The sequence below is a fragment of the Papio anubis genome, chromosome 4 (assembly GCF_008728515.1).
Source record: "Papio anubis isolate 15944 chromosome 4, Panubis1.0, whole genome shotgun sequence".
Taxonomy (NCBI): domain Eukaryota; kingdom Metazoa; phylum Chordata; class Mammalia; order Primates; family Cercopithecidae; genus Papio; species Papio anubis.
The window spans coordinates 56,262,631-56,282,385 of record NC_044979.1 but is presented as its reverse complement, the minus strand read 5'-3'; the positions used below and the strand labels follow the sequence as shown (position 1 = coordinate 56,282,385).

General features: G+C 42.1%; 1 long non-coding RNA gene and 1 other non-coding gene across 2 annotated transcripts; one reads left to right on the top strand and one right to left on the bottom strand.

Annotated features, from left to right (window-relative positions):
• Positions 1–10,464: 10,464 nt before the first annotated feature.
• LOC103883128 lies at positions 10,465–19,699 on the bottom strand. The gene is made up of 3 exons (XR_645245.3): positions 19,508–19,699; positions 11,904–11,949; positions 10,465–11,371 (listed from the first exon to the last, which is right to left on the bottom strand). It is a non-coding gene; the product is annotated as an uncharacterized LOC103883128 (long non-coding RNA).
• Positions 12,813–12,918, top strand: LOC116274798. The gene has a single exon (XR_004183570.1). It is a non-coding gene; the product is annotated as a small nucleolar RNA U13 (small nucleolar RNA).
• Positions 19,700–19,755: the final 56 nt, after the last annotated feature.

Below are 19,755 nucleotides of genomic sequence, written 5' to 3'. Positions count from 1 at the left end.
CTAATTTTTTATATTTTAGTAGAGATAGGCTTTCACTGTTGTTGCCCAGGCTGGTCTCAAACTCCTGCACTCAGGCAATCTGCCCACCTCGGCCTCCCAAAGTGCTAGGATTATAGGCGTGAGCCACCACGCCTGCCCTAATATTTGTATTTTTAGTTTCACCATGTTGGCCAGGCTGGTCTCAAACTCCTGAGCTCGAGCAATCTGCCCACCTTGGCCTCTCAAAGTGCTGGGATTACAGGCGTGAGCCACTGTGCCTGGTTGTTGAAGCATATTTCTCTAGAAGATTAAAAAACTTTCAGAAAAACATAACCACAAGATTAATTATCATACCCAAAATTGTAACGCAAATTCCATACAATCATCAAATAGGCCATCAGTATTCAATTTTCCCATTGTTTTAAAAACAGCAACCTTTAAAGTTACTTTAAAGAAAATCAGGCTCCAGTGCCACACATTGTGATGATTTCTCTTTGATCTGCATGTTACTTCTCTCTCTCTATTCTCCTTGTAATTTATTTGTTGAAGAAAACAGATTTTTGAGCTGTAGCTTTACTTGCAGTCTGGATTTTGCTGCTTTCATGCCCATGGTGTAGTTACAAGCCAGCTTGAAACATTAAAGGAAATGTTCATGCATATTATTATCAGATTTCACTTAATTTTGCTGGTTAATTTTGGACACTAGTGATAACAACTGGAAGTCGGAGAAACCAGCATTTCTGGTGGATCCCAGCTGCCTGTGGGCGCTGTGACTGGGTTAGCTGCTATCAGGCTGAGAAAGTTTGTCTCTCTTCTGCCAGTCCCTTCCTGTTCTCTAATCTAAATTGGACCTCTTGCTGTATCTTTTCAGAATACCCTCTACTTTTCCTTCCCAGAAATTGTCAGGATGAAACTGTAGCAGACTTTGACATTTTTATAGTTAGAAAAGTCAGGAGTGCATGAATGTAACTTTGAGCACAAGGGAGTTCTTTTTTGTTTGTTTGTTTTTGTTTTTGTTTTTGAGATGGAGTCTCGCTCTCTCGCCCAGGCTGGAGTGCAGTGGCCGGATCTCGGCTCACTGCGAGCTCTGCCTCCTGAGTTCATGCCATTCTCCTGCCTCAGCCTCCCCAGTAGCTGGGACTACAGGCACCCGCCACCACGCCCAGCTAATTTTTTGTATTTTTTTTTTTTTTAGTAGAAACGGGGTTTCACCGTGTTAGCCAGGATGGTCTCGATCTCCTGACCTCATGATCTGCCCGCCTCGGCCTCCCAAAGTGCTGGGATTACAGGTGTGAGTCACTGCGCCTGGCCAGGAATTCTGTGTAACACCACAAGCATGGTTTCCAGCTAGGAATAGGAAAATATACATTTGATAATTTGTGATATTCATTTCTAGATGGGAACTTTTTCTCTTGTGACTAAGCACCAAGTCAAATTCAATTCTTCCTTCCCCTTTTCTCCTCCCCTGGGAAGAAGAACTAGGTTCCTGGGCCAAGGTTATCCCATATGTAAGCCATTCTTTACTTGATTCTCACCCTTAACTGAGGTTTGGGCTATTTCTTCATTTCATAGGCTTGTCGTATTAACAGTGTGGTCAGTCCTCCAAATTGACAGGAAGAAGAGATTCAGAAGAGGTGAGAGTATAGATGCTAGTAGATACTGAAGAGAAGCCCCTGGCACCCTGTTTCCTGTTGGGGCAAAACCAAGGGAGGTAACTATAATAACTGAACTTATTTAGGAGCATCTCAAGTTTGAAATGCAGATGGGCCAAGGACAGCGTTACCGAACCCTGCACATTCCAGGATAGTGTGGGGAAATTGTTGAAAGGTTCTGAGTTCTGAGGGATTTGAGGGTAGTGGAAAAATATCAAGGTGTCCATGGAACCAGGAAAGACGGCATGTGTGAACTTTGGGACTGGAAGCAATGGCAGGGAGCATGAACACCAGCAATGAACGCCAGATACCACTTTTGATAAAGAGCACCTCAGCGGATGCATGTATGTGACCCAGCAAGGGCCATGTGGACAGCCACACCACAGAAGCCCCCCGTGCCCTGATGCTGGAGGATAGTTAAGGCTTTCTGGAGGAAATTGGGCCATCCTCATGAAAAAGAAACAGAAGAAGGAGGAGGAGAACTTTGAATACCGACTAATTTTATACTGAAAGAGGCTAAGTTATCTTCAAATGACAAGATTGAGTTAATTTTCCTTTCATTAGCAGAAAGGGGATGCAAGAGTTAAGTTGAACGCCATCAGAAAAGTTAAAAGTATATTCCAGCACATCTGGGATATGGCTACACATTTTAAACCCGCCACACAACTCACATTTATGTGTTTATTTTAGTTATTTTTATTTTTATTGCTGCTTGAGATCTCATATGTGTTTATTTTAAATGTCTGTCTTCCCTAGATTGTAAGTTTCATGAAGGCACAGACCATCCCTTTCTTGTTCTGTATTCTTAGTACCTAATCCAGTGCTTAGCACCCGATAGATCCTTGAGAAGAATTTGTGGAATGAATATCAGACCCACACATCAGAGTACCTTCCACAGTACTTGACATAGAACAAGTACATAATAAAGAATATTTTCTTCCTTCCTAGGGGAATGTATATTTCTTTGGGGACAGTCCATCTTGCTTTTTTGATAACCAATTATGTCTTACGTGGCTCTGAAAATAAGTCTGCTTTGGTTGTTTTTAGGGAAGGAACTTAAGAAACTGAAGACATGGTGTTTGTCTTCTCTAACCCTATTCTGTATCCAAAGGGTATACCGGATAAATGACAGTCGTCACGACTTCAGAGTGTATATTCTGTGGAAGGTGGTGAATACCTAGGGGTGATTGCACCACCACCACCAACACATTCTTAGCCCCTTCCTTAATTTTGACATGTTTTATCCCTTTCCCTCTCAGATGCCTGGGATCCAATCTGTTTTTATTCTCCTATCCTTTTTTCTGTGCCACCGTTCTGGCCTGCTCTTCCGAGTCATGCCCCCAGCCCCACACCCCCTTGCTCAGGATTGACTGTCTCCCCTACTAGTATCCAGCTGCCCTGGAGAGTTCTGAGCATTGACCCCTGCTGCTTCAGAACTTGTGGCTAGAAAGGGGCTATACATTCAAGATGGTTCTCATTTCGGGTAGAGCCATCTTTTCCTTTTCTTTCTTTCTTTCTTTCTTTCCTTTCTTTCTTTCTTTCTTTCTTTCTTTCTTTCTTTCTTTCGTTCGTTCGTTCTTTTTTTTTTTTTTTTTGACGGAGTCTCGCTCTGTCGCCCAGGCTGGAGTGCAGTGGCGCGATCTCCGCTCACTGCAAGCTCCGCCTCCCGGGCTCTCGCCATTCTCCTGCCTCAGCCTCCCGAGTAGCTGGGACTACAGGCGCCCACCGCCACGCCCGGCTAATTGTTTGTATTTTTAGTAGAGACGGGGTTTCACTGTGTTAGCCAGGATGCTCTCAATCTCCTGACCTTGCGATCTGCCCGTCTCGGCCTCCCAAAGTGCTGGGATTACAGGCGTGAGCCACCACACCCAGCTGCCATCTTCTGGGAAAAAAAAAAAAATTTTATAAAATATGCCAAAATGCAATTTAATATCTATCATTTTAAACCATGTATTTGTATTCCATCTCATTTATAAAAGTATTTGAGGTAAGTATATCTTAGGAGATCGTTTTGTAAATAAGTTCACTAACCAGTTAAAAAAAAATCCATGAGCTCTGATTTTGACTTGGAAAATATGGACGCTATAATAGCGTATTGCCCAAACTCACTTACTAAGAATTACCTGTGCTGCTTGTTAAATATACAGATTCTAAGCCTTTCTCTCGGAGATTCTGATTTAGCTAATTGAATGGCCCTGAAAGTTTTTTGTTTGTTTTTCCTTTTCTTTTCTTTTTTTTTTTTTTGAGACTGAGTCCTGCTCTGTCGTCCAGGCTGGAGTGCAGTGGCATGATCTCGGCTCAACACAACCTCCACCTCCCGGATTCAAGCGATTCTTCTGCCTCAGCCTGCCATGTAGCTAGGACTACAGGCGCGCGCCACCATGCCCATCTGATTTTTGTATTTTTAGTAGAGACGGGGTTTCATCATATTGGCCAGGCTGGTCTCGAACTCTTCACCTCATGATCTGCCCACCCCGGCCTCCCAAAATGTTGGGATTACAGGCGTGAGCCACCGCGCCCAGCCTGTTTTTTCTTTAGATGATTTTTTTTGACCTGACAACTTTAAGAAAAATTGCTAACGTACATAGTGAGAGCTGGCAGAATGAAGACACATGAGGCACATGGACAGAAGTTGTGGGGGAAGAACAAGGAAATCTCTGGGTGAAAAGAAATTGGATCCAGTCCTGTTTTTCCCCACCCCCCAGTGTGAATATATCTGTGTGAATGATGATAATCAAAAAAATTTATAGTATTATGGAAAGCTGGTAATACTGATTGATGGACTAATAATATTGCTGGTGTAAAGATTCTCAACTATCAAGGTAACAACAACAATAAAACTCCTGAAAAAACCTAAAGCAGTGTAAAATAGCCCTAATTCCAGTCATTTCTGTGATCTCCTTACTGCTCTATCTTATTACCATGTAACACAAACAACTAAGTATAACATCAGATGTGTCTGATTAAGCTGTAAGTTTTATTTTATTAGAACAGTGACCCCTCCCTCTAAATACCTATTTGTATCTTTACATAATCAGTCTTCGTAGGTAGTTGTGTATGTATTATGTTACCTTATCCACCTCAAAATATTAGAAGGAACTTCATAGATAAGACCCTTCCTTTATTTTTATTGTTTGAATTTTAAGGCTAATACTTTTTATTATGTTTTATTTATTTATTTTTTTTTTGAGACAGAGTCTTGCTCTGTCGCCCAGGCTGGAGAGGAGTGGCGTGATCTGGGCTCACTGCCACCTCGGTCTCCCAGGCTCAAGCGATCCTCCCACCTCAGCCTCCCGAGTAGCTGGGACTATAGGCGCGCACCACCCCGCTGGGCTCATTTATTGTAGTTTTGTAGAGATGGGTTTCACCATATTGCCCAGGCTGGTCTCAAACTCCTGGACTCAAGTGATCCACCCACCTCGGCCTCTCAAAGTGTTGGGATTACAGGCATGAGCCACCATGCCTGGACCCTAATACCTTTTAGAATAACAGTTTACCCATATTATAATCTCTGGCTCTCTCAAGAATTTTGTGTATTTCTGTCCTATCCTTGAATTGAATTCTGCATTTCAAAATGTACTCCACTTGGTAAAGAACAGTATTATAGAAAAGGAAAACCCCAAACCATTGTATTTTGAGGCCTCTCCCTGCTGCAGCCTTTCATTTCCTGCAGTCTCACGATCTCTGGGATGGAGGCATCTGGGCAGGGGAGTTTTCATGGAGGTCACTGGTCTTGAGGAAGTTACTGTGTCTGAGGGACAGGAACAATGAGGTCTCTGGTAAGTTGGGGCTTTTGCTGCCAGACGACCTCAGATGCTGGGGTATGTGGAGGCGCCTGGCGGAAGGCAGCAGTGTGTAGACTCTTCCAGGCCTTCTGGTTGATGATCCTGTCAATGTGTCCATTGCTTAAAAGGTGAGATCATTAAAACTTATAATTCCTAAACGCCCCTGTTTTTGTAGTATGAATTTCTTCTTAACAAAATAGCGTCATACAAAACAGGGTTAGTAGTGCCAGTTTTGGGGCTGCTGTTATTCTCCCCTTACTGGGGTCTGTGGCTCTGCTGTTTTGTGTCGGCAATCTGGCTTCTGGCCAGAGACAGCAGATTTCTAAGCCTGTTGCACTGAAAACTATTGTCATTGAAAAAATTTCCAGTTGCTTAGTACTTCCCAAATGTTGAATTGTTTTAGAAGTTTGTAGCCATACGATAATGTCTATTAGTTTAATATTACCCCTTCTCTGCCTGCTTTTATGTAAATAACAGCATGCTGCTGGCTGATCAGATGCTGATGGAATCCAGCCTTGAAGGACCTTGATCATATTATCCAGCAAAATTAAATTTGGTTTTTATAGACTTGCCCTGCTGCCACCCGTATTTACCAGTCCCATCACTTCCTCTCTTTAGATGGTCGTACAGAGTTTTGTTTCTTACATCACTGAAGAATACAAAAACAATGCCTTCAGAGTTTCCCACAACACAGATTTTCATGCATCAAAGGAAAGCAGCACTGAGAAGACATGCAGATTGTATTAGAATTATTTGGGTCCTTAGCTTGATTCCCTTCCTGGCTGATTCAGTCCATTCCTTTGTGTCTGCCTGTCCATCTGTGAAGAGAAGATAATTACACCGGTTCCTCATTTACCTCAGAGGGATGTTACAGACATTCATTTTGAAAGCCTATAAAGCTTTTTGAGCATGGAGAAGTATAGTTGCAAGAATATATATCGTCATTGCAGTGGTCCTTGCAAATCTTAATTCCAGTTACCAATATGTTGATGAATATGCATTATTCAGTTTCATTAAATAAAAGCTGGCTCTGCCGGGCGCGGTGGCTCAGGCCTGTAATCCCAGCACTTTGGGAGGCCGAGGCGGGTGGATCACTTGAAGCCAGGAGTTTGAGATCAGCCTGGTCAACATGGCAAAACCCCATCTCTACTAAAAATACAAAAATTAGCTGGGCATGGTGGGGTGTGCCTATAATCCCAGCTACTGGGGAGACTGAGGCACAAGAATCATTTGAACCTGAGAGGCGGATGTTGCCGTGAGCTGAGATCCCGCCACTGCACTGCACTCCAGCCTGGGTGACAGATCAGAGCAAGACTGTCTCCAAAAAAAAAAAAAAAAAGAAAGAGCTGACTCTTCATGCTCTGTGAGGTTTTCCCAAAGTGTGTATGTCTAAGAGGAAGAAGAAGAGAGTTTGGTGAATGGAAAATGAGCCACAAATGTAGGTTTTAAGTAATCCATTTCCATTTAACTCATTTGTGTTCAGCCTTGAAGCTAAAGGAGATGGGCTGAAGAAATGGCATGAAGTAAGCAGCAATCCTAAACCCCACATTGCCCCAATATTTTTCTGACTTATGATCAAAAGTGATCACTTCAGTCAGAAAAAAAAAAAAATTCAGGTCAGAAATGTATGTTTCTGACCAAAAAAGAGTTTTTGTGTAAAGCTTGGCAAGTTACTTAGACCTCTTTAATTGATAAGTCTTCCTAAAGATTTAAAAGAAAATCAAGTCAATTTACATAATCCCTACAATGTCTACTGTCAATTATGTAAGAGGCAAGGCTGTCCCAGATATATAAGGTACATCAGTTTCTTCCAAAATATCATTTTACCTATTATTAAGTTTTCATTGTCTTTCAAGGTGGAAAGCAACAGCTGTTTCCTGAAAATAGCTAAAATTGCATGAGCAGTATGGGAAACAGGAAACATACAACAAATACTTATAAACTCAGAGATCCAGAATGAGATGATTCCTATTTTCTTCGGTTCCACAGCACCCATCCTTGACTTCCCATTGTGAAGATGAACAAATGTTTGTTAAATGCCTATTATGTGCTGGGCTAGTGGTTCTCAAGTGTGGTTCCCCAGACCAGCAACATCAGCATCACGTGGGAACTTGTTAGAGATGCAAATCAGAAGCTGTGGGGTCGAGTCCATCAATCAGTGTTTTAACAAGCCCTCTATACAGGTGCCTTTTAGAATTGGCATTCCACAGGGTGATAGCAAGGTTGGGATGGGCTGGCCAGCCTATGGACTGTATGGGGAGTGGCTGATCACAAAGAGCACAAAGCTTATCCCACCAACTCATTAGAGGGTGCTCCTCTTTCCGAGCCAGTTCAGGACTTGTATTTTGGAGAAGAAACTCCTCCTCTGGGATTCAGAGCTCATTCCAGATAAAATGCTCAAACAGGAGATATTCTAACTTGTGATTCATATTTTGTGCCAGTCATGAAAACAAAGCTTCTCTCTGTTGCTCTTGTAGCCCTCAATTTTGGAGCTTGAGCTTTTCTCCAAGATGGAAAAACAAGGGACAGGAGGCCTAAAAAGGATTTGATCCCTATCATTACCCTCTCTCATCTCACCTACCCTTCCCACTACTTTCCCCCCTTTGCCTCTTGACCTCCCTGTGCCCAGAATGCTCACTCATGAACTTGGGAGAGGTGAACAAGGGAGGGTGAGAAATGTGCTAGAGATAGTTGAGAGACAAGATGCTCCAGGGCAGTCCCCAACATCCCCCGTTAACCTGTGTGCTTCCCATTCCAAGGGATGAGCTGCACCTTAGCTACCCTTAACTACACCCCAATCACTCCCTCTCCTCAGATAAAAAGCAATTCCAGGAAATAGAAGTTGGCTTTCTCTTAAACAGGATGTGACTATGATGTATGTTTCAATTTCAGCTGGTGGTGACCTGGCTTCTAATAGGAACCCACATCCCCCAGTCCTTGGCGGAGAATGCCTGACAGTGTGGCCAGCTTCCTGAGGTTTATGACCTTGTGACCCACAGAGCATTTCAGTCCTCTTCACTCAGCCTAGCAGGCAGATTTGGGGACTAATCATACTTGGAGTCACTATTTCCTGCAAGAAACCTTCCCTTAGGAAGCTTTGTAACATTTCTTTGCAATATCAAAGAGAGACTGGGAAAGAGCAGGCTTTAATTTTCACCCATGACTTAAAATTAATATGTAAATATAGGAAGGAGAAGGAGGAAACTGCGTGGATGGAACGACCTGAGACATCTGGGTCTTTATTCATTCCAATATTATTTTATGAGATTACTATTCAGCTACATACATGAAAGAGACTTCTGAATGGCAGACAGAGGGTGGAAGGCTTGGCTTACCTAGATTGCACATAATCAGTATGTAAGGAGTTCGGATTTTTCTGACAGTAAAAGCAATCTTGACTAAGACGTTTGAAGCAAAAGTTAACACGAGCTGAATCTTAGTTCGAATAGAAGAGTTTACCCCAGAGAACTATCAAGCATTTTTTCCAGTGATCTGTGGGGAAACCTACAATTTGATTTTTGAGGGTGAGTTGGGGAGTAGAAGAGAGTTTCTGAAAACTCTCCCTACTATTTCTTTTGTTTTTCCTTTTCTTTTTCTCTCTTTTTTTTTGAGACGGAGTCTTGTTTTGTCACCAGGCTGGAGTGCAGTGGTACAATCTTGGCTCATGGCAACCTCTACCTCCTGGGTTCAAGCAATTCTCCTGCCTCAGCCTCCCAAGTAGCTGGGACTACAGCGCCCGCCAACACACCCAGCTAATTTTGGTGTTTTTAGTAGAGATATGGTTTCACCTTGTTGGCCAGGATGGTCTCGATCTCTTGACCTCCTGTCTCAGCCTTCCAAAGTGCTGGGATTACAGATGTGAGCCACCGCGCCCGGCCTATTTCTTAATCCTTAATTCTATTTTCCTGGTTTACTTTGTAGAGTTTGCTACACAGGATGTCTTTCACTGTTAAAATTTTCATGTTTCCTTGGTTACTAGGTTGCAGTTTTCTCCTAAGCCCGTTTCTGTCTCCGCATATGAACTTGGTGACAGGGATTGGGAAGTGAATTTGATGATCTTATTGCTACTATAGTTAAGAATCAGCACTGTTGATAAGCAAAAGGGGCCTTGGGGATCATAGTTCAACTTCTTTTATTTTACAAACGAGAAAACCAAGTTCAGAGAAGTTAAGCAACTTGCCTAAAGTCTCGGAGCCTGTTCATGCCCGGGCCGCCTCGAGAATCCAGGCCTCTTAACTCTGAGTCAAGTACTAAATACATGACTCTATTGCTGGCCTTTTTTCTTTTCTTCCTTTTTTTTTTTTTTTTTTTTTAATGCCTGAAATTCTTTACCCTCTTGAGACTTAGCTGAGCATTTGGCCAACCTGGTGTAAATATCAGGCTTTTTCTTAAGTGACAAAGTTTTGATACTATCAAAGAACACCCTGACGGGAAACTGTACTATCTGCTCCCGGGGGTGGACACAGATTAGATGGACATTTGGAAAGCTGGAGGCCCTGAGGAGAAAGGTGACACATTATGGGGTTCAAGTTGCGATTAATACTAAGCATTCTGATGGCATGCTGCTTCCACGCAGGGGACAGAGGTATCGCTTTCCCATGGGCTCTAATTTGTCTTCATAGTCTCTCTTCCAGCAGACCCAGAGATGGATCTTGACTAAAAAGATAAACATGCTGATTGTCTTTTTAAAGAAAAATTCTGTGGTGGAGGAGGTAGTCTCTTTTAAAATCTGGTAAAGATATAGATTTTTGAGAATGAAGACAGTTTAAATTAAACATAGTTCAAAAAATTAAACATAAGAGGGAAACGAATGGAATCCTTCATAAAATGTTTAAAAGATTACCTACGAATCTCAATACTTCTGCAGATTATTTTCAGAAAACAACGGGTTTTAAGAGGGCTGAGCTGTGGCCGTTTTGGTGATGAATTGCTTGGATCCCCTTTCGAACAGGCTGGGCTAGTTTCAATTTCTCTAAAGTTGTCTGTATTATTAGCATTCATGTAAAGAAAGATTCAGAGGTTTACTTTGGGTTTTTTTTTTTTTTTTGGCGCAGTAAAATCTTTTTCAAAACAATTTTCTATGATATGGTAATTCTTTTATACCCCATGTTAAGTCAGGTTTCTTTTGTATATTGTGATTCATGCTAAGATAAATAAAAAATAAACCACGATTGAAATTTTAAAGAAGAAGCTGCTTAACGAAGATCTTTAAGTAGCTAATGAGTCAGTGTGTATTCACAGAACTTTGATCAATGCTAGCAGGGACTATTTTGTGCTGGGAACAAAGACACCAAAGAGATAGCCACTGGGAGGAGACCGGAGGGAGGGAAGAGGCTCCCGTGGAACACTGGAATCAGGAAAAATTTCCCAGCCCTCATTATCAAAGCCGGCTGGAGGGAACAGCAGTGAAAAAAACAACATGCAGAGCCACAAACAGGTGAAAAATGCAGAAAGATGTAACGTTCTTAGCAAGGAGACACATCCTTCATTTATGATCACCTACAGCATATTTTCAAAGTAAAATCCTATCAAAGAAAATAAGCTCTTGTGATTCAACAGCCATAGGACAGCTGGCATTTCCCTCCTCCCCCAACAACTGACAGTCTCCAGAGGGACACCAGAATCCCCTGAATTTGAGCATTACATCTTACAACAAAATATTTAATTTTAATCAAATTTATTTTCCTAGGGGGCATTCAAAAGAGCACACTAACCCATCACTTTCGAAATGATAATTTATTTACTTAGTTCTTGCTTATTCAGGACTCTCGATTGGCTGACTTGGTTCCTCCAGGAATTGCCTCTTCAGAGGTGGTGACAGTAGGTCTTCTGTGGAGTGAATTGCTGGGACAGGGTTCAGCTTCATTAAAGGGAGCTTTCAGGGAAAGCGGGAGCTGGGGTCTGGCTGCCAAGATTTTAATGAATTGCTTCAGATATTCTTTTTGGTGGCTTCCACTGTGTTTAGAAATTTGAGAAAAAAAATCTATGTACAGAACACATGGCAGTTGGACATTAAAAATCTGCCACACACACAAATATCTGTCACACATTTCTTTTAAAATAGCTAAGTGCTACTCATGAAATTCACAAAGGATTTCAGGAAGTCAATGTGTATATTTCAATGAAAATATTTCTGTAATAGATATTATTTATTATTTGTCATCAATTTCCCTGTGCAATTAAGTCATATGATTATTTTGCAAAAAAAGTTTGATTTTAGTAATTTTTTTCCTGAGACCAGTTAATGGAAGTTTCTTATTATAGAGGAAAGGACAGTCATTTAAAAGGTAAAAATAACACTTTTCATTAAGCTTCTCCTGTTTTTTGACTATGGCTTATTTCAGCCAGTTTTGGAGAATTAAATTCATACAACACAAGGCCAATAAATGGGGTTAATTTCATTAGGGGTTTGCAGTACAGTGGGGGGAAATGCAATCTAATGTAAAGCCCTTGCATCTTTTAATTCAGTGTTTTAAATCAAACTTACCCATGTCACTAAAGTTTGCCTGCAGCACGATAGGAGATGATAGTTCCTTATGCGGGGGAAAAAGAAAAAAACTTCATGAGACTTCAGAAATACCAGTCCTTCTGATAACATTTATGATTTTTAAAAATATTTTTTGGCCGGGCATGGTAGCTCACGCCTGTAATCCCAGCACTTTGGGAGGTTGAGGCGGGGGAATTGCAAGGTCAGGAGATCGAGATCGTCTTGGCTAACACGGTGAAACTCTGTCTCTACTAAAAATACAAAAAATTAACCAGACACGGTGGCACGTGCCTGTAGTCCCAGCTACTCAGGAGGCTAAGGCAGGAGAATTGCTTGAACCTGGGAGGCAGAGGTTGCAGTGAGCCAAGATTGTGCCACTGCACTCCAGCCTGGACAACAAGAGCGAAACTCTGTCTCAAAAAAAAAAAAAAAAAAAAGTATATATTTATTTCAGGCCAGGCATGGTGGCTCTTGCCTGTAATTCCAACACTTTGTGAGGACCTGGTGGGAGGATCAGTTGAGCTCAGGAGTTCAAGACTAGCTTGCCAAGACAGTGAGACCCTGTCTCTACAAAAAAATTAAAAAATTATCCGAGTATGATGGTACACACCTGTAGTCCTAACTACTCTGAAGGCTGAGGTGGGAAAATTGCTTGAGCCCAGGAGGTGGAGGTTGCAGTTAGCTGTGATCATGTCACTGCACTCCAGCCTGGCTGACAGACAGAGACACTGTCTCAAAAAAAAGAATTTTCGTTTTTCCATTTTGAAACAATCACAAACTTACAGAAAAGTTGGGAGTTCAATATAGGAAACATTTTTTTCTGAACTATTTTAGAGTAACTGCTGATCTGATGTCCCATTACTCCCAGATAATTTAGGATGTATTTTGTACAAACAGGAATATTCTCTGATCCTTTCGTAGTTCATAAGCATGATGATTGGGTGTTCACGTGCCCACATGTGACATGTGCCACCCTCGAATCTTGGTACAATGTTGGGACATTACCCATCTGACATAAAAAAACTATTTTTTTTAAAAAAAGAACATTCTCCTATATAACCACAGGCAAGAAGGGGGTATGTTTTGGGAAAAGGCTGTTATCATCTTTGTTTCAAAGTTAAAGTTCCTCCCAAAGTTAGTTTGGCCTACATCCAGGAATGAACAACGACAGCTTGCAGGTTGGAAGCAAGATGGAGTCGGTTAGGTCAGATCTCTTTCACTGTCATAATTTTCTCACTGTTATAATTTTTGCAACAGGGATTTCATTCACTCTGGCTCCTGTGTCCTTCTGACATATCCTCATGGTTCTTTCAGCATGTTCTTGCTTTCTGGCACTAGAAGGTGTTCCAGGTTCATCTTTCTTTGTGCCAGGTGTGTCAATTGATATAGGGGCATTGCTGCTCCCCGATGTTCAGAGGACAGAACTAGAGAATATATGCGTGTATGTGCATATATGCATATGCATATTTATTATGATATCTACCCCTCTATCTCCCTATCATCATCTATGTATTAAAAACTATGTTGGCTGGGCATGGTGGCTCACGCCTGTAATCCCAGCACTTTGGGAGGCCGAGGTGGGCGGATCATGAGGTCAAGAGATCGAGACCATCCTGGCCAACATGGTGAAACCCTGTCTCTACTAAAAATACAAAAATTAGCCAGGTGTGGTGGCGCGTGCCTGTAGTCCCCACTACTCAGGAGGCTGAGGCAGGAGAATCGCTTGAACCCGGGAGGTAGAGGTTGTAGTGCACCGAGATCATGCCACTGCACTACAGCCTGGTGACAGAGCGAGACTCCGTCTAAAAAATAAATAAATAAATAATAAATAAATAAAAACTATGTTTACCCAATACTTATAATTCCAATCCAACCCTACAGCTTTTTTTTTTCTTTTTTGTGACTCTTTTGCCTGCCAGTGAGAAACATGGGTCACATTATTCTTAATACATTCTCTTAAATCATTCAACCTCATCTTAGCTACCACTCCCCTCCTTGGCAGATGCCCTAAGCCACGTGAAATTTGATACCCCAGGCTGAAAACCACTCCTTGCCCACTCATCCACCCACATGGCCCACATGGACACCCTTCTCACTCTACTTAGACTCTGACATCTCATGCTGGGTGACCATTCCCTAGTCCCCACACCATCCCCCAAGGATAACCTCTTCTCCCTGCTTGAGTTCTGACATTCAAATTTTGGTCAACACCTTGCTCCAAACCCCTGTGCAGAGGCTTGCTTTTCTTTGTCTACTCTGGTAGTTTTAGGATGGAATTGTTTAGAAGGGGAAGGGGAAGGGGAAGGAATAAACGGTGAAAAGTAGGAAGGAAAAGGAGGAAAGGGGAAGAACATTTGTGTGGAAATCACAAGATTAAGTTTCTGTTTGAAAATGATAGAGTTTCAATAAGAGAAGAATCAAGCCACTTAAAATGGACTGTTTTCTGACTGATACAGAATATAATATCCTTTCCTTCTTGGCCATTACAAATGATACTAAAATCCATGTATTCATTTATTCTATGAAATGAGCCATCATAGATGGTAACATAACTTTCATATGATTATATATTTCTCAGATGATCTCTTCATATTTTGTACATTCCATTGTTCTATTTGAGATATAGTAATTCCATACAGTTAATATTTGTTCATCAACAAAACTTTAAAAGGAACTTGGTGAAGCATTCTTGCTCTCAGAAGTGTTTAGTACTCTATTGTCACCTCAATTCTGCCCTGTCCTTTGATTAAATCAGATATAGTTCCTTTAGAATATCTGAACTGTCGTCTAGTCCATCTTGTTAAATGGCAGTTCTTTATTTCCTGCCAAGTCATAGGGCTATCATTCCATAGAACATTTCCTTAAAAAAATCTGTGTCAGTCTTCTTTTCAACAAATTTCAGGATGAGTGCTAACATCATAAATAATAGCCAAGCAGATTTAAAGAGTTATTCTATTAATCATTGCTAAACTCAGTGTCAGCTTTCTAAGAAAACAAAAACAATATACGAGTTTGTGACCAGCCTGACCAACATGGCGAAACCCTGTCTCTACTAAAAATACAAAAATTAATTGGGTGTGGTGGTGTATGCTCATAATCCCAGCTACTCAGGTGGCTGAGGCAGGAGAATCGCTTGAACCCGGGAGGCGGGAGGTTACAGTGAGCTGAGGTCGCGTCAGTGCACTCCAGCCTAGGCAACTGAGTGAGACCCTGTCTCAAAAAAAAAAAAAAAACAAAAAAACCCCACAGCAAACAATATATGATGGCCCTGAGCATGTAGCCATCTATGCAACTACACAGGACAAAAATGAGCAGAAGTTGTCAGGAAGATGATCCCTTAAAGGCTGAACAATAATTTTATAGTCAAAATCAGAGTGAAGATACATTTTTAAAAATTAAGCTAGTTTTTAAAATTGAAAAGCTAACATGTGCCTAAGGGTAAAACAAAAACAAAAACAAACAAACAAACAAAAAAACAACCTTCACTGAGTTACATTCCCCACAGAAAACTATTGTTAACAGGAGTTGGGATAGTCCTTGGAATTCCATTTGTAACTCTTAAGAAATGGGACTATATCTTCTATTTTAAAACACATCTAAACAAAACTGTTAGATGAAGAAAATATGTAGGGTGTCAATGTGCTTCATTTTTAGGACAGAATTAAAAACTGCTATGAAATGACTGCAAAGACATCTGTATTATAACAGCACTTGGAATTGGCGATTCGGGAATTATTCATCTTGAACATCTTATGTAGTTTTAAAAATTCTCTAGAAAAACCACATCTGTTTTCATCTTCTCTTGTGTAAATCTTTAATACTGTTCTTGAAATTATACTAAGAAGAACACTGAAAAGTTAGCGAACGTATGTAAAGTAGATCACCTTGCTTTAGGATGCCCATTTATTTTATTAGGATCGCTGTGTTGTGCTGTGCACAGAGTAAGTATGTTTTGGAGGACTCATATTCCTCTACCCCCTTGCCTACTGCATCTTGGTGAGGTCTCTGCTCTGCAACAAATCAACACAGGTTTAAAACTCAGTAATCCAGTCACAAAGAGAAAGAAAGAAAACAACCGCCATTTAAAGCGCCAGTGCTTCCCAAACTTCGGTGTGCACAAGAATCATCACCTTGAAGATTCTGATTCACTGCACTGCTTCACCTCTTTTCCTGCCTTGTGCTTGCATATCTACTATAGTGTAAGCACCTTTATCTCCTCCCTTTAGCTTACTGATTCTCTGTGGCTTGCCACTAGAACTTGTGACTCATGGCATGGTTCAAACTTCTGGAATCAGTATTTACCTCCATTTTAGATTTCTCCCCAGATACAGACCTTTAGCTCTGGTGTATCTTCAAAGCTAGCCCTTCCATGCACATCCTCACCTGGCCCTCTCTATGGTGGACAGTAAGGCAGCAATACCGAGGTGGAAAGATCCTCACATTAAGTAGCAGAATGTTGCTATTCAAAATGTCATCTGTGGACCAGCAGCTTTGGCATGACCTGGAAACTTGTTAAAATGTAGACTCTTTGGCACCACCTCACCCTGCTGAATCAGAATCTACCTTTTATCAAGATCCTTAGGTGTGGCCGGGCGCGGTGGCTCACGCCTGTAATCCCAGCACTTTGGGAGGCCGAGGCGGGCGGATCACAAGGTCAGGAGATCGAGACCACGGTGAAACCCTGTCTCTACTAAAAATACAAAAAAAAAAAAAAAAAAAAAAAATTAGCCGGGCGCGGTGGCAGGCGCCTGTAGTCCCAGCTACTCAGGAGGCTGAGGCAGGAGAATGGCGTGAACCTGGGAGGCGGAGCTTGCAGTGAGCCGAGATCGCCCCGCTGCACTCCAGCCTGGGCGACAGAGGGAGACTCTGTCTCAAAAAAAAAAAAAGATCCTTACGTGATTTGAATGCTCATTAAAGTTTGAAAATCCCTGATTTAAGATGCTTTTGGCACAAGTAACAGAAAACTCAACTCAAACTGGCTTACATAATACATAGAATGACTTTCAGGTGATCTAATCCAGAGGCCCTTAGGTTATCAGGGTTTTACAACAAACTCTTTTTGATTATCTGAGCTTTTTCCTGTAAGCCTACTCCCTCAGCATAACTTCACTTTATGTTAATAAAACAATACAAAATATAGAATGACTCTAATAAGTGTTCAAGCAAAAACCTGTTATTATAGTGCTCTTTGGCCTGTGTCCTAAAGTTTGAAATGATCACTCCTTAAAATAGAAACCCTTGGTTGCAAGTAAAAATCTGACTCAATATCATTTAAATAATAGGAAATTCATCATCTCTAATATCAGAAAGGGCAGAGGATGGCTCCAAAAATAATATACCAAGGTTTCTCTTCTCTGTAGTTCTCTGGAGTCTTCTGACTCCAATGACTCCATTTTCAGTGTGCTAGGTATCGGAAATTCCAGCAATCATATTCAGACCCCAAAATATCTAAAGACTGAAAGGGACCATCTTTTCCCATGTCTCTTGTTTTAAGAATAGAGAGATCTGTCATAGCAGAGGTTTCCTTACAACTCAGTGGCCAGAATTGGGCATCATACTCTGACAGAGATCTCTAATTGCTTCTGAACATTTACTTTCCCCACCTTCTTTAGTAACACTGTCCTGAGTTTTATCTGGGCACATCACTGGCCAGGTATGTTTCCTTGCCTCCCTTGAAAGCCACATTTGGCCATGTGACTAAATTCTGGTGAGTGAAACATATATAGAAATGTTGTGTAGACCTTCTGGGAAGTATCCTTAAAAGAGAGGTAGCATCCTCTTTTTATTCCTCTTCTCCCATTGTGATTTCTGGAACGCAGACATGAAGGCTGAAGCTTCTGCAACCCTCTTGGATCATGAGGACAAGGGTACACTCAAGATCAGGTGGAGCAAAGAACTGGAAGGAGCCTGGGTCCCTGATAAATTCAGGAACCTGTCCTAAGAGCTTTATTCTGCCTACCTCCAGATAGGTGACAGAATAAAACTTGTGTGTTTAATTTACTGTTAATCTGAGTTCTTATTAACTTCTGGAGAATCTAATCCTAACTGATACACGTGCCTTCATATAGCACCCTCATGACTTTGGTCACATCTTTCTTTTATTATCTTATTATTTCTCACCTTCTTTACATTGGCTTTTTCACTTAATTTGAAGAGAATTTTTTATATCATCATTGCTTGACTATAAAATCAGTCCTGCCTGGCAAAAATGGAAGTTAACTGCAAAAATAAAAACAATGGAAATGTATTGAATTAAAAAAAATTGGCAAACAATATTCCTGTATGACAAAGGCAACAAGCTTATTCGATATGAAATAGTAGTTGCATTAGCTCCTCGGGGGCTCCAGTGGTCTTCCTTTTATTCACTCACAATATTAGCAGCTTCATTAGGCATTTATCTTAACATGTCTCTAGGGGGGAAAAAATTCAAGACTTTTACATTTAGTTGGAGTAGTTTTCAAACTTAGCCTAAGAATCACCCGAGGCTCTGGGTAAAATGCACATTTCTGGGTCTTGCCTAGGTGTAGACTCGAGACCAGGAGTCTGCATTGTAAAACAGTGCCCCAGATGACGTCAATACAAGTAGTTTTCAGACCTTAACTTCGGGAAACATGTGAAAAAGCATTCTTTATTACTGTATTCACTCATTCTTCAGTAATTGTCGAGCACCTTCTAGAGTGCTCTGTTAGCCCCTGGTGGGAGGCAAAGGGCAGAGGGTTTGCATGGAGACTTAAGATTCAGTTTTCATGTTTCAAGGGAGTACTGTATCAAATGAGATGCACTAGCAACGTTACCCTAGGAGGTTAGGGTTGGAGAGGTCCCTGTGGGCTGCTGTTCGGAGGAGAAGGCTCTGTGGCCAGGCTGGAAGGACCTGGAGGTTTTTCTGTAAGGAAGGAGGCTGGAGTCAGAAGTTCCTTAAGCCAAGTGAGCCTGGACTTGAGCTTCTAAATGAAAAAGGAGTGAAGGCTCTGGTAAAGAGAAGACACATTGTCTCGGGGCAGTGAGCTATTACTCAAGGTCTTCTGCATAGAGATAGGAGGAAGCCCGGTTTGGAGGAGAGTAATAACCTGGCGTCGATGTTCAGGATGAATGGGATGTAGCAGTAACCCAACCAATGAGTGTACCAGTGGTGTGCACCTGAACGAAGAGAACGCCGAGGAGTGGTGAGATTATGAAAACACTGAACTTATTTGTAGGGAGTAGGAAGGAGGTGAGAAGGCACCCAAGATGACATGTGCCCCTGTAAGAAGGAGAGCACTTTTTAAAGATATCTCCGCAGGGGGAATCCTAGGTAATTCAGCTTCCTCGAACCAATGCAGGGAGTTAAAAGACAAAAAGGACGCTGTTTGTATCAAGCGGATTAACCCTTTTTAGCGTTTCTCTTACAATGGGATCACCTTCGTCACCTGCTCCCAGTTGCTACTCATTACCTTAATAACACTAATAAAGCACCACCACCTCGAAGCTGGGGCGAATAGGCCTAAGAGACGGCCTACTTCTGTGGTGACCCTGAACTGCTCCAGGGGACCCAGCTCTCTGAAGCCAAGTGGTTTCCACACTTTGCTGCACAGTGGTCACTCGGGGAATAAAGAAAATAGGCCTACCCTCCAGGTTTGGAAGCCACTGGGCTAGCGGCCTCGCCAGGGCCCTGAAGCGCCCACGTCCTTGCGCCCTCTATCCTCGGCCCCGAGGGTGCGCGCGGAGGCCTCCCGCCCCGGCGGGCCTGGTCCTGGCGCCCGGTCCTCCCCGCCCCACCCCTACCCGCCATGCCCGGCTCCGGGGCAGGTGCGGGCCGCCAGCGGCTGAGGGCCGCGGGCCAGGAGGAGGTGGTGCCGGGGCTTCTCAGGCCAGG